Source organism: Odocoileus virginianus, chromosome 2, assembly GCF_023699985.2.
Source record: "Odocoileus virginianus isolate 20LAN1187 ecotype Illinois chromosome 2, Ovbor_1.2, whole genome shotgun sequence".
In the NCBI taxonomy this organism is placed as follows: Eukaryota; Metazoa; Chordata; class Mammalia; order Artiodactyla; family Cervidae; genus Odocoileus; species Odocoileus virginianus.
In genome coordinates, this window is record NC_069675.1 from 74,117,659 (window position 1) to 74,128,885 (window position 11,227).

Here is an 11,227-nt window from a genome sequence, read left to right on the forward strand (position 1 = left end):
AAACTTAAGACATGGAAGAGAGTTCTGAAAGCCATGGTATCTACCCAATAGAAAATAATGAAAACAGAGGGAAGGTAAAATCTGAAGAAATAATAGGATGAAATTTCTTATAGTTGAAGAAACATATAAATCCTCAGATTCAAACAGTACCAACTATAGAGCAGGATTGAAACTAAACACACAACAAAGATAAAAGGCAGCGTACAAAAGTAATAAAAGTTTAGAACATGAGGTATATAGTCAGTGTGCTAAAAACTACAAGAGAAAAGACAAACTGCTGAAGCCTCCAGAGAGGGTTAGAAAAAAGGTTGTTCAAAATAAGTGGCTTTACATGTGTCATCAACAGTATTGGATGAAAGAAGATGCTGAACAATATCTTTAGTTTGCTGAAAGAAAAGAACTTGAAATCAAAATGATTAAGATGGAGTCGAAAATCTGAATAAATAAATCTCTATTTAAATACATTGAAAAAAGTGTTTCTCAGCTGTGCTGTGGAGAGTCAACAAAGTGATCTGTATACCTGCTTAAGTGAAAAAACAGTGAAATCACTTAGTTGTGTCCAACTCTTTGCAACCTAGTGGACTGTAGCCTACCAGGTTCCTCTGTCCATGGGATTCTCCAGGCAAGAATACTGTAGTGGGTTGCCATTTCCTTCTCCAGGGGATCTTCCTGACCCAGGGATCGAACTCAGGTCTCCCACATTGTGGACAGACGCTTTTTCCTCTGAGCCACCAGGCAAGCTTAGGCCAGTGTAAAAAACCACTTAGGGGCAAGTAGATCTCAAGGATGAAAGTCAGAGTTCTGTGATCCAGCTTCCCAACCTGTGTGGAGACCTGCCATTTTATTTTTTGAAGGAAGCTAATGAGTTTCATTATAGATGTATTCCTTTTCACCATATTTCCATTCCTATTCACAACTACTAATTCCTCTCCTATTTTGTGCAAAGATTAGGCAAAATAATCAGAGAAACCTAGGAGTCAGCCTATGACTTGAAAGACAAATGTAGCCTCACTTCAACCAGCTACATATTGCAGAATCCAGGCAAGCAGTTACCCTTAGGGCCTGTATTTCTTTTTCACCCACCAGATGGGAAGGATACCATTTACCCATCTATCTTGTAGATTTGTATTTGAGGATTAAAAGAGGGTGAACATCTGGTAATGGATAAAAAGAGGTATACATGGGAGATTTAGTGTTAGTTTAAAGGGTATGTGTGGAACAAAAATGAAAAAATATGAAGACACACAAGTTATGACACATTTATAACCTTTTCCATCTCCAGGCAAGCAATCACTTGTGTCCTGCTGCCCCAAATATGCCCCGAACATGTCTCCTTGTACTTAAGCCCTACACGGACTTAGTTTAGTAGCATCTCTAGCAATTTGTTCAATGTATGCTTATTAAATGATTCTGAAGTAAAAGAAAAAGGTTGAGGATAACCTTTAATCATAAAGAAAACACTGAGCTCTGTCCATTATTCTCTGAGGAGGATGCTCTGATTATGGAAAATTTTTCTTTAAGATGACAAAGTGCGTAAAAATGTTGGTGTTAAAAAGGATAGCTATAGAGAAAGCAACTATCTAGGGTAACACCATTCAGAAAGGGCTAGGAGAGTTTAGAATTTGATATAATTTTCATAAAGCCTGGCAATAACTGACTTTATTCCAATATTTCAAATGATTTGTGAAAAAGAAATAATGAAGTAATTAAGATTGTAAAAAAGTTAAATTTAGTGATAAACTTTCAACATAAGAGTAGTGTGCTGTATGAAAGATCTTTGAAATAAAAGAAAATGGAGAGAAAGTGATTCTAATGAAATTTTAAATCTCTAGAGACATATATCGTCAAACTCCTCCAGTAGAAATGCTTTTTATTATACTCTCATGTCTTACTCATTTTTATGTATTCAGAGTATTTTATTCTAAGATTACATATATGGCTGAATAAATTTCTTAGTGTCCACAGACTTTTTATTTTAGAGGAATATTTGTATATAAATGTTTTCAGCAAATTACCAGATCAGTGACAATTTATGGAACATGAACTGAATTAATAAATTCATTTGAAGAGAAGAAAAATATTTCATTGCTCCTGAACTCTTAAGTATTGAATTTTACTTTTTATGAAGTAATATAAAAATGTATTTCTAATGGTCAAAATATATGAATATACGAAAAATAAAACTAGGTTTATATCGAGTTAGAGAAGATGAGGCTTGGAAGATAATTTAAAACCAAATAGTGTAAGAGTCTGTTGAAGCTTAAACTCTAATACTTTGGCCACCTGATGTGAAGAGCTGACTCATTTGAAAAGACCCTGATGCTGGGAAAGATTGAAGGCAGGAGGAGAAGGGGACGACAGAGGATGAGATGGCTGGATGGCATCACTGACTCAATGAACATGAGCTTGGGTAAACTCCGGGAGTTGGTGATGGACAGGGAGGCCTGGCGTACTGCAGAACCACCTGATGTGCTGCAGTCCATGGGGTCGCAAAGAGTCTGAGTGACTGAACTGAACTGAGTGTAAAAGTCTTGAAAAGTTTGGCTTGGGTGGGATATCAGAGGTCATCTGGTATTTAATTAACCTGTTAACTTTATGTTCAGAGAAATTAGGTCCCAAGAATCCCTCCAATTTCTTTTTTATTGAAGTATAGTTGATTTACAATACTGTTTTATGTTAGTATCATGTATACAGTAAAGTGAGATATATATATTCTTTTTCAGATTCTTTTCTATTATAGGTTTTTACATTATCCTTAAATATAGTTCACTGTGCTGTGTAGTAGTCTTTGTTGTTTATCTGTTTTATAAACTGTGGTTTCCATTCTGTCTTCCCTCTGATGGATAAGGATAAGAGGCTTGTGGAAGCTTCCTGATAGAAGGGACTCGCTGTGGGGAAATCTGGGTCTTGTTCTGATGGGTGGGATATATTTTTTGCATCTGAAGATGGAGAAGCTCTATACAGTTAGCAAAAGCAGATCCAGGAGCTCACTGTGGCTCAGATCATGAATTCCTTATTGCAAAATTCAGACTTAAATTGAAGAGAGTAGGGAAAACCACTAGACCATTCAGAAAGTATGTGAAAAAAAGTATGAAGTCACTCAGCTATGTCTGACTCTTTGCAACCCCATGGACTGTAGCCCACCAGGCTTCTCCATCCATAGAATTTTCTAGACAAGAGTACTGGAGTGGGTTGCCATTTCCTTCTCCAGGGGATCTTCCCGACCCAGGGATTGAACCCAGGTCTCCTGTGTTACAGGCAGGTGCTTTACCATCTGAGCCACCAGGGTATCTGACCATGCAGGTGTTACCTAAATCAAACCCCTTGATTATACAGTAGAAGTGACAAATAGATTCAAGGGATTAGATCTTATAGACAGAGTGCCTGAAGAGCTATGGACAGCGGTTCACAACACTGCACAGGAGGCAATGATCAAAACCATCCCCAAGAAGAAGAAATGCAAAAAGGCAAAATGGTTGTCTGAGGAGGCCTTACAAATAGCTGTGAAAAGAAGGGAAGGGAAAAGCAAAGGAGAAAAGGAAGGATATATCCATCTGAATGCAGAGTTCCAAAGAATAGCAAGGAGAGATAAGAAAGCCTTCCTCAGTGATCAGTGCAAAGAAATAGAGGAAAACAATAGAATGGGAAAGACTAGAGATCTCTTCAAGAAAATTAGAGATACCAAGGGAACATTTCATACAAAGATGGACTCAATAAAGGACAGAAATATTATGGACCTCACAGAAGCAGAAGATACTAAGAAGATGTGGCAAGAATACACAGAAGAACTGTATAAAAAAGATCTTAATGACCCAGATAACCATAATGGTGTGATCACTCACTCAGAGCCAGATATCCTGGAGTGGGAAGACAAGTGGACCTTAGAAAGCATCACTATGAACAAAGCTAGTGGAGATGATGGAATTCCATATTTCAAAGCTATTTGAGCTATTTCAAATCCTAAAAGATGATGCTGTGAAAGTGTTGCACTCAATATGCCAATAAATTTGGAAAACTCAGCAGTGGCCACAGGACTGGAAAAGGTCAGTTTTCATTCCACTCCCAAAGAAAGACAATGCCAAAGAATGTTCAAACTACCACACAATTGTGCTCATCTCATACACTAGCAAAGTAATGTTCAAAATTCTCCAAGCTAGGCTTTAACAGTACATGAATCAAGAACTTCCAGATGTTCAAGCTGGATATAGAAAAGGTAGAGAAACCAGAGACCAAATTGCAAATATCTGTTGAAACATAGAAAAAGCAAGAGAATTCCAGAAAAACATCTACTTCTGTTTCATTGACTACACTAAAGCCTTTAACTGTGTGGATCACAACAAACTGTAGGAAATTCTTAATGACATGGGAACACCAGACCACCTTACCTGCCTCCTGAGAAACCTGCATGCAGGTCAAGAAGCAACAGTTTGAACTGGACATGCAACAACAGACTGGTTCAAAATTGGGAAAGGAATATGTCAAGACTGTATATTGTCACCTTTCTTATTTAACTTATATGCAGAGTACATCATGTGAAATGCCAGGTTGGATGAAGCACAAGCTGGAATCAAGATTGCCGGGAGAAATATCAATAACTTCAGATATGCAGATGATATCACCCTTATGGTAGAAAATGAAGAGGAACTAAAGAGCCTCTTGATGAAAGTGAAAAAGGAGAGTGGAAAACATGGATTAAAACTCAGCTTTCAAAAAACTAAGATCATGGCATCCGGTCCCATCACTTAATGGCAAATAGATGGGGAAACAATGGAAACATGACAGACTTTATTTTCTTGGGCTCCAAAATCACTGCAGATGGTGACTGCAGCCATGAAATTAAAAGATGCTTGATCTTTGGAAGAAAAGCTATGACCAACCTAGACAGCATATTAAAAAGCAGAGACATTACTTTACCAACAAAGGTCCATATAGTCAAAGCTATGGTTTATCCTGTAATCCTGTATGGATGTGAGAGTTGGACTATAAAGAAAGTTGAGTGTCGAAAAATTGATGTTTTGAACTGTGGTGTTGGAGAAGACTGTTGAGAGATCAGCAGGACAATCAAACCAGTCCCTCCTAAAGGAAATCAGCTGTGAATATTCATTGGAGGGACTGATGCTGAAGCTGAAGCTCCAATACTTTGGCCATGTGATGTGAAGAACTGACTCACTGGAAAAGACCCTGATGCTGGTAAAGATTGAAGGCAGGAGGAGAAGGGGACGACAGAAAATGAGATGGTTGGATGGCATCACCAGCTCAATGGACTTGAGTTTGAGCAAGCTCCGAGAGTTGGTGATGGACAGGGAAGCCTGGTGTGCCGCAGTCCATGGGGTCGCAGAGTCAGACAAGACTGAGCAACTGAACTGATGCTTTCAATTACAAATTTTAACTAAACAATGCTTGATATTCTAGACAATAGTGTTTTCTGGCCGTCGTTGAGGAGCATGTCCTACCAGAGAAATGTGGCCCACTTTTTTTGTTTCTCTCTCTCTCACATGCATACACACACTTGCAAAAGTCTGTAATTAGGTTACTAAACTCTTGACTCACTTGTCAGCGAAGCACATTTATCCAGAAGAGTGAAAATATCAAGCAATAAGGCAACAAAAGCAAAAATTAAGAAGTGGGACTACTGAAAAGCTTTGGCACAGCAAAGGAAACAATCCATGGAATGAAAAGGCAACATATGAAATTGGAGGAAATATTTGTTAGTTATATATCTGATAAAGGGTTAATATCCAAAATATATAAAGAACTCATACAACTCAAAAGCAAAAACAGACAAGTTGAATTAAAAATGGGACAGAGGAACTAAATAGACATTTCTCCAAAGAAGTTATACAGGGAGCCAACAGATACATGAAAAAGTGCTCAACATCTGTCATTATCAGTGAAATGAAAATCAAAACCACAATAAATCATCTCACACTTGTTAGAATGGCTGTCCTCATAAAGACAAGAGTTAAGGTTGATGAGGATGTGGAAAAATAGGAATCCTTGTGCACTTTTGATGGGAATGTAAATTGTGTAGCCACTATGGAAAACAGTATGGAGGTTCTTCAAAAATTAAAAATAGAATTACCATATAATCCAGCAATCCTACTTCTGAGTATATATCCAAAGAAAATGAAAAGAGAATAACAAAGAAATATCTGCACCCCCATATTGTCAGCATCGTATTCACAACAGCAAATAATGAAACAACCTGAGAGTTCATCAACAAAAGATGAATTCAGGAAGGGGGTGGTGATAGGGACACAAAGCCAAGTGGACTTTGGCCACAGGATAATTTCTGCGACATGTAATTAAAGTGTCTTAGGCTTTCTTGGCAGATTCTATCCAGGAGCAGGGAAACACACCACAGTTCTTTTACATATCTGCCTTCTTTTGATCTGAATTCAGTCACCTTGGTAATAATGAGAATTTTCTATTAGAATGACTTGTTTTAATACCCAATTCTAACTTTAAGGCTCATTATGAGGAGCAAAAGAAGTCAGATACAGGAGTACCAACCATGTTTCCATTAAAATGAAGCCCTAAAATAACAAAACTCATCTATGATGAGAGAAATCAGCCCTGTGGTTGCCTCAAAGAGGGCAGGAATTGAGTAGGAAGGGTCATCAAGGAACTTTCTAGAGTAAATATTCTATAGCCTGATATAGGTGAGAGCTTATGCATTTGTCAAAACTCACAAAAAAAAAAAAAAAAAACAACTCACCAAACTGTGCATTTAAGATCTGTTCATTTCACTGTAAATAACACCTGTTATTAAAATGAATGTATGCATTTATACTATTTCATATCAAATTAAACATAACTATGAAAAATATATGTGTTTTTCCTTGCGAAGGTCTGTCAGAAATCTAAATTCAAGTCTGTATGTAGTTGTCAGTAGCATGCACAAGAGTATGAATAGGACAGAAACCATATGCCCCTCAGGAATTCTCCCTGGATTTCTGTAGCCATGCCTAAAACAGAAATTCTCACTGGGAAGAGGAAAACAGTGGGAAATTACACCTCCTGATGGTTAAATCAGAACAACCAGGCTGAGTTTTCGAATGTAGAGATGAACTAACTCTCTGGTTCACCCCCAAAGTATTCTCTCAGGATGCTTCCCCACTTTAAGAACCATCTCAGAAGGAGCCACTGTGATTAAAAAGAGCCTTGTAACCCTTGGTTACATTGGGTGTAAGCTCTTGATCCCATGAGGTTAGGTCATTCAGGTTTACCAACCTCTACCTCACTTTATTACTGTCATCTACCAACTTCCTAGGATATCCCCCCTCATTAACTGGCAAATAGGACCTGAATCTTTCTTTCTACCCCAGTTCTTGTCATAATTCTGGGTGATATCAAGGTCGTGTGTTAATAGATGAGCCATCTAGAAAATGAGCCCAGACTCATGATTCTAGGGTCTTTCACATCCACTCTGCTTTAGCCAAATCACACCTAGAATCTTGTCATCACCTGGAAAGCAACCACATCTGAAAATCTGAAGTGCACTATCCCGTTATGAGTCTCACCGTCTTATCCTTCTACTTCTCTTGTGCCTTCAGTCCCACTGTACCTACTTTCAACACTAGAGAGACCTCCAGTTCTTTAACCCCCGTAATGTTTCTCTGTCTGTGAGGACTCGCTAAGGCTTCCGTGCCAACTTAGACTGTTATAACAGGATAGGTTGTCTCAATTTTTTTTTTTTACCAGTATCTTTGACACTTTTTTTAACATACTTTCACAACAATACTTGGACAGTAAATCTCCAGCCAAAGATCAAAACAGTATTACTGCTTACTGTTATCTTTATTCTTGTGCACACATGACTAAAGAATGGTTCTAATTGACAAATTTTATGGTTCTAGTTGATAAGTTTTATGGGCATTTTTAATCCCAATTTCACTGAACTGTAGAGAAGTTATAACTGATCATCCTAAAAGAAACACTCCACAATCATAAGAACTAATAAACAAGGTCAGGGGGTTTACAGAATATGAAGTCAACATACAAAAATCAATTAGTTTATGTTAATATCCTAGCAGTGAAAAATCCATAAATGAAACTTAGAAAAAACAATTTCAATTGTAGTAGCATTAAAAGGATAAAACATTCAGGAATAAATGTAACAAAAGTATAGTACTTGTAAACTAAAATTATAAAACATCATTGAAAGAAAAAAGGCCTACATAAATGGAAAGACATCCCACATCTAAGAATTAGAAGACAATATTGTTAAGATAAGCAAAACTTTCCAAATTGATGTAGAGATTCAATGCAATTTATTTCAAAATCCCAGCTGGCTTCTTTGCACAAGATGACAAGCTAATTCTAAAATTCATAGGAAATGCAAGGGAACTAGAATAACCAAAACAATCTTGGGGAAAAATAATGGATTTGAGGGACTCACACTTCCCAATTTCAAAACTTACTACAAAGCTACTGTCATCAGGACAGTGTCATACTGGCATAAAAGTAAACATATGGGTCATTTGAGAATAGAATTGAAAGTCCAGAAATAAATTCCCATATTTATGGTCAAATGATTTTTGATGAGGATGCCAAAAGGTTTAGTATGAAGAGAACAGTCTTTGCAACAAATGGTGCTGGTATAAGTGCAGATCCAAATGTAAAAAATGAAGCTGGAGCTTTAGGTTTCAGTCCTGCATGTAAAAACCACAATCTTACCCCCCAAAAAAGTAAAAAAAAAAACACTAAAAATCAGGGACTTTCCTTGGATTCATGAAGCTTAGGTAGCAGGGCAAGTGACCACCCCAAAATCTGGATGGATAGTAAGGTCACTGAGGTCCACTTCCCTGGAGTGGGAATCACTGGAGCCAGACACTGATAGCAACACTTTTGTGGTAATTCTGACAAATTGCAGGAGCTGAGTGTGGACTAGTGTGGACTAGAATGGGAGAAGGCAATGGCACCCCTCTCCAGTACTCTTGCCTGGAAAATCCCATGGATGGAGGAGCCTGGTAGGCTGCAGTCCATGGGGTCGCTAAGAGTCAGACACGACTGAGCGACTTCACTTTCACTTTTCACTTTCATGCATTGGAGAAGGAAATGGCAGCCCACTCCAGTGTTCTTGCCTGGAGAATCCCAGGGACAGGGGAGCCTGGTGGGCTGCCGTCTATGGGTTCGCACAGAGTCGGACACAACTGTGGCGACTTAGCAGCAGCAGCAGTAAGAGAGTGAGAGACTCCTGGAATCTCTGATCTTAGGGGGTCACTCTCACCTTCATGGACTTTACTTCTAGGAAACCCACCAGGTTCTCACAGTGAAGAACTAAGAAAGATCACCTCGTGGCTCTGACAGGTGGTGGGAAAGTTTTCCTTATTTGAAATAAATCCAGAGTGATTTCCATAACAAAGCCCTGCCCTTCAGCAGAAAGATTCTACCTGAGTCTTTGTCCATTTGGGAGAAGTACTCTCCCCTGCCTCCAACCCGCAATGTGTTTCCTGTCCTACCTAACAGAGAAGGGGTCTAAGAGACACTTGTGAAGGTTGCCTACCAGGGACCAAAGCATTTAACTATAAAACTACAGAACGCTTTCCCTCCCAGACGCCTCACCGCCACACAAACAGGGCTGTGATATAACAGTGGGCTACAGTTGAAAAGGCAGATTCTGTCTAAGGAGGACTTCTCAGGGAATCATCCCTGGGCAGCAGGGGAGATGAACAGAGAGGCACTGCAGAGACTTGACGCCTCCCGCACCTACACCTCCAGCTACATTAAACAGTAAGCACAGCCCAGCTCATAGTAGACCTGCCTAGTTTCATTTATCCTAGTCATTTTATAAATGTACTGACCTTATCAAAAGTTATTTTACCAAACTTCTGATTGGTTGTATAGCAAAAGATGACTAACCTTTCTAATACTTTCCATATCGTTAGGTATTTGTATTATTGTATCATTTTATTTCTGCCTATTTTGCTGTTTCAATTTCAACCAAAGTCCTTTAAAGACAAAGATTGCATTTTACTTTTCTGTACCTTTCACTGATAGCCTAACTCAGTGATGGGTGAGTGGGTGAGTGAGGGAATGGGTGAGTGAGTGAATGAATGAACGAACAAACCAGCTTAAGGTTAACTTTGGGGTGACAAGGGAGCCTCTGGAGGAGGTCTGGCAGTTCTGGTTGTCGTTATTGCTCTGATGGAACTTTCTTGGTCCTGGACATCCTCCCCCAGGGAAAAAGTGTCCAGTGGAGAATGGTCTGAAGTCAGCAGTCTGATTTCTAGTCCTGAGTGTACCACTAGATATCGGGTGACCTTGAAAAGCTCAATGCTCTGGGCTTTTTACATCTCTGTAAAATCAGCATTCCTTTCAGATCTATTATTCCAAGATTCTTAAAACCACTGGTCCTTATAAAAATGCAGGGAAAAAAACCTACCAAAATAAACCACAAATTTAGCAAATAATATTTATTTTTTATATCCTATTCATATCCAGGATTTAATGAATGCCTGCTGTATTCAGGCACTGTTTTAAACAAGTGCATCACCTGTATCATTCGTATGAAAACCATTTCATTCACTTTCGCATAGGAGGCATAGAAAGGTTGTGTAACTTACATAGCTGGTAGTGGAACCAATTTCAGATCCAGGCTGTCTGACTCCCACAGCTGTGCTCTTGATCTTAATGTTTCTCCCAGCACAAGGGTAGAACCAGCCTTCCCTTCCGCCCGTGGAACCACTGGCCTCTTCTGAGATTGTATACTTCATTTGAAAGATTAAAACCGCTGCCTCAATACAGAGTGATAATTCAGAAAGATGTTGTGAGAGAACAGAACTCCCAGCAGAGCAAAGAGATATTTGCTAATGACTTCATTTGGGACCAAGGCCTTTGTTTTATTTGGTATTAAAGATCTTGGATTGAGAAATCGGTGTGTGGATAAGCTTTTGACCTGACTTTTGAACAGAATGTCATTCTTTCCTCCAAACCTTATCAGTCATGAGGTTGAAAGGTGGGTCTTGTCCTTGCAACATCACCTATTTTTCTCCTACTGAGAGGGTTCCATTTGATGTAATATTAGGATAGGTTTCTTTCACATGAACTAGGTTTCTTTCATATGAACTAGATGTAGGAAGCCATCTTAGTCTGCTTCCTCCCACTCCTTACCTCAGCTCACAGGTATATCAGCTACAAGAAATATATTGCGATGGTCAAACAGCCTTTAAAGCTGGGTCAGGAAGAGTAAGTAAACAGGGAAACTTTCCACCATTTGAAATGT

At 38.8% G+C, this 11,227-nt stretch overlaps 1 protein-coding gene across 4 annotated transcripts in view; it reads right to left on the reverse strand.

Annotated features, from left to right (window-relative positions):
• TDRD15 (tudor domain containing 15) overlaps positions 1–10,880 on the reverse strand; it is an 82,824-nt gene extending 71,944 nt beyond the window's left edge. For all 4 annotated transcript variants that reach the window (XR_011482196.1, XM_020898264.2, XM_020898262.2 and 1 more), the window contains exon 1: positions 10,569–10,880. The gene's annotated coding sequence lies outside the window, so the exon portion shown is untranslated. The remainder of the gene's footprint in view (positions 1–10,568) is intronic.
• Between the last annotated feature and the right edge of the window lie 347 nt (positions 10,881–11,227).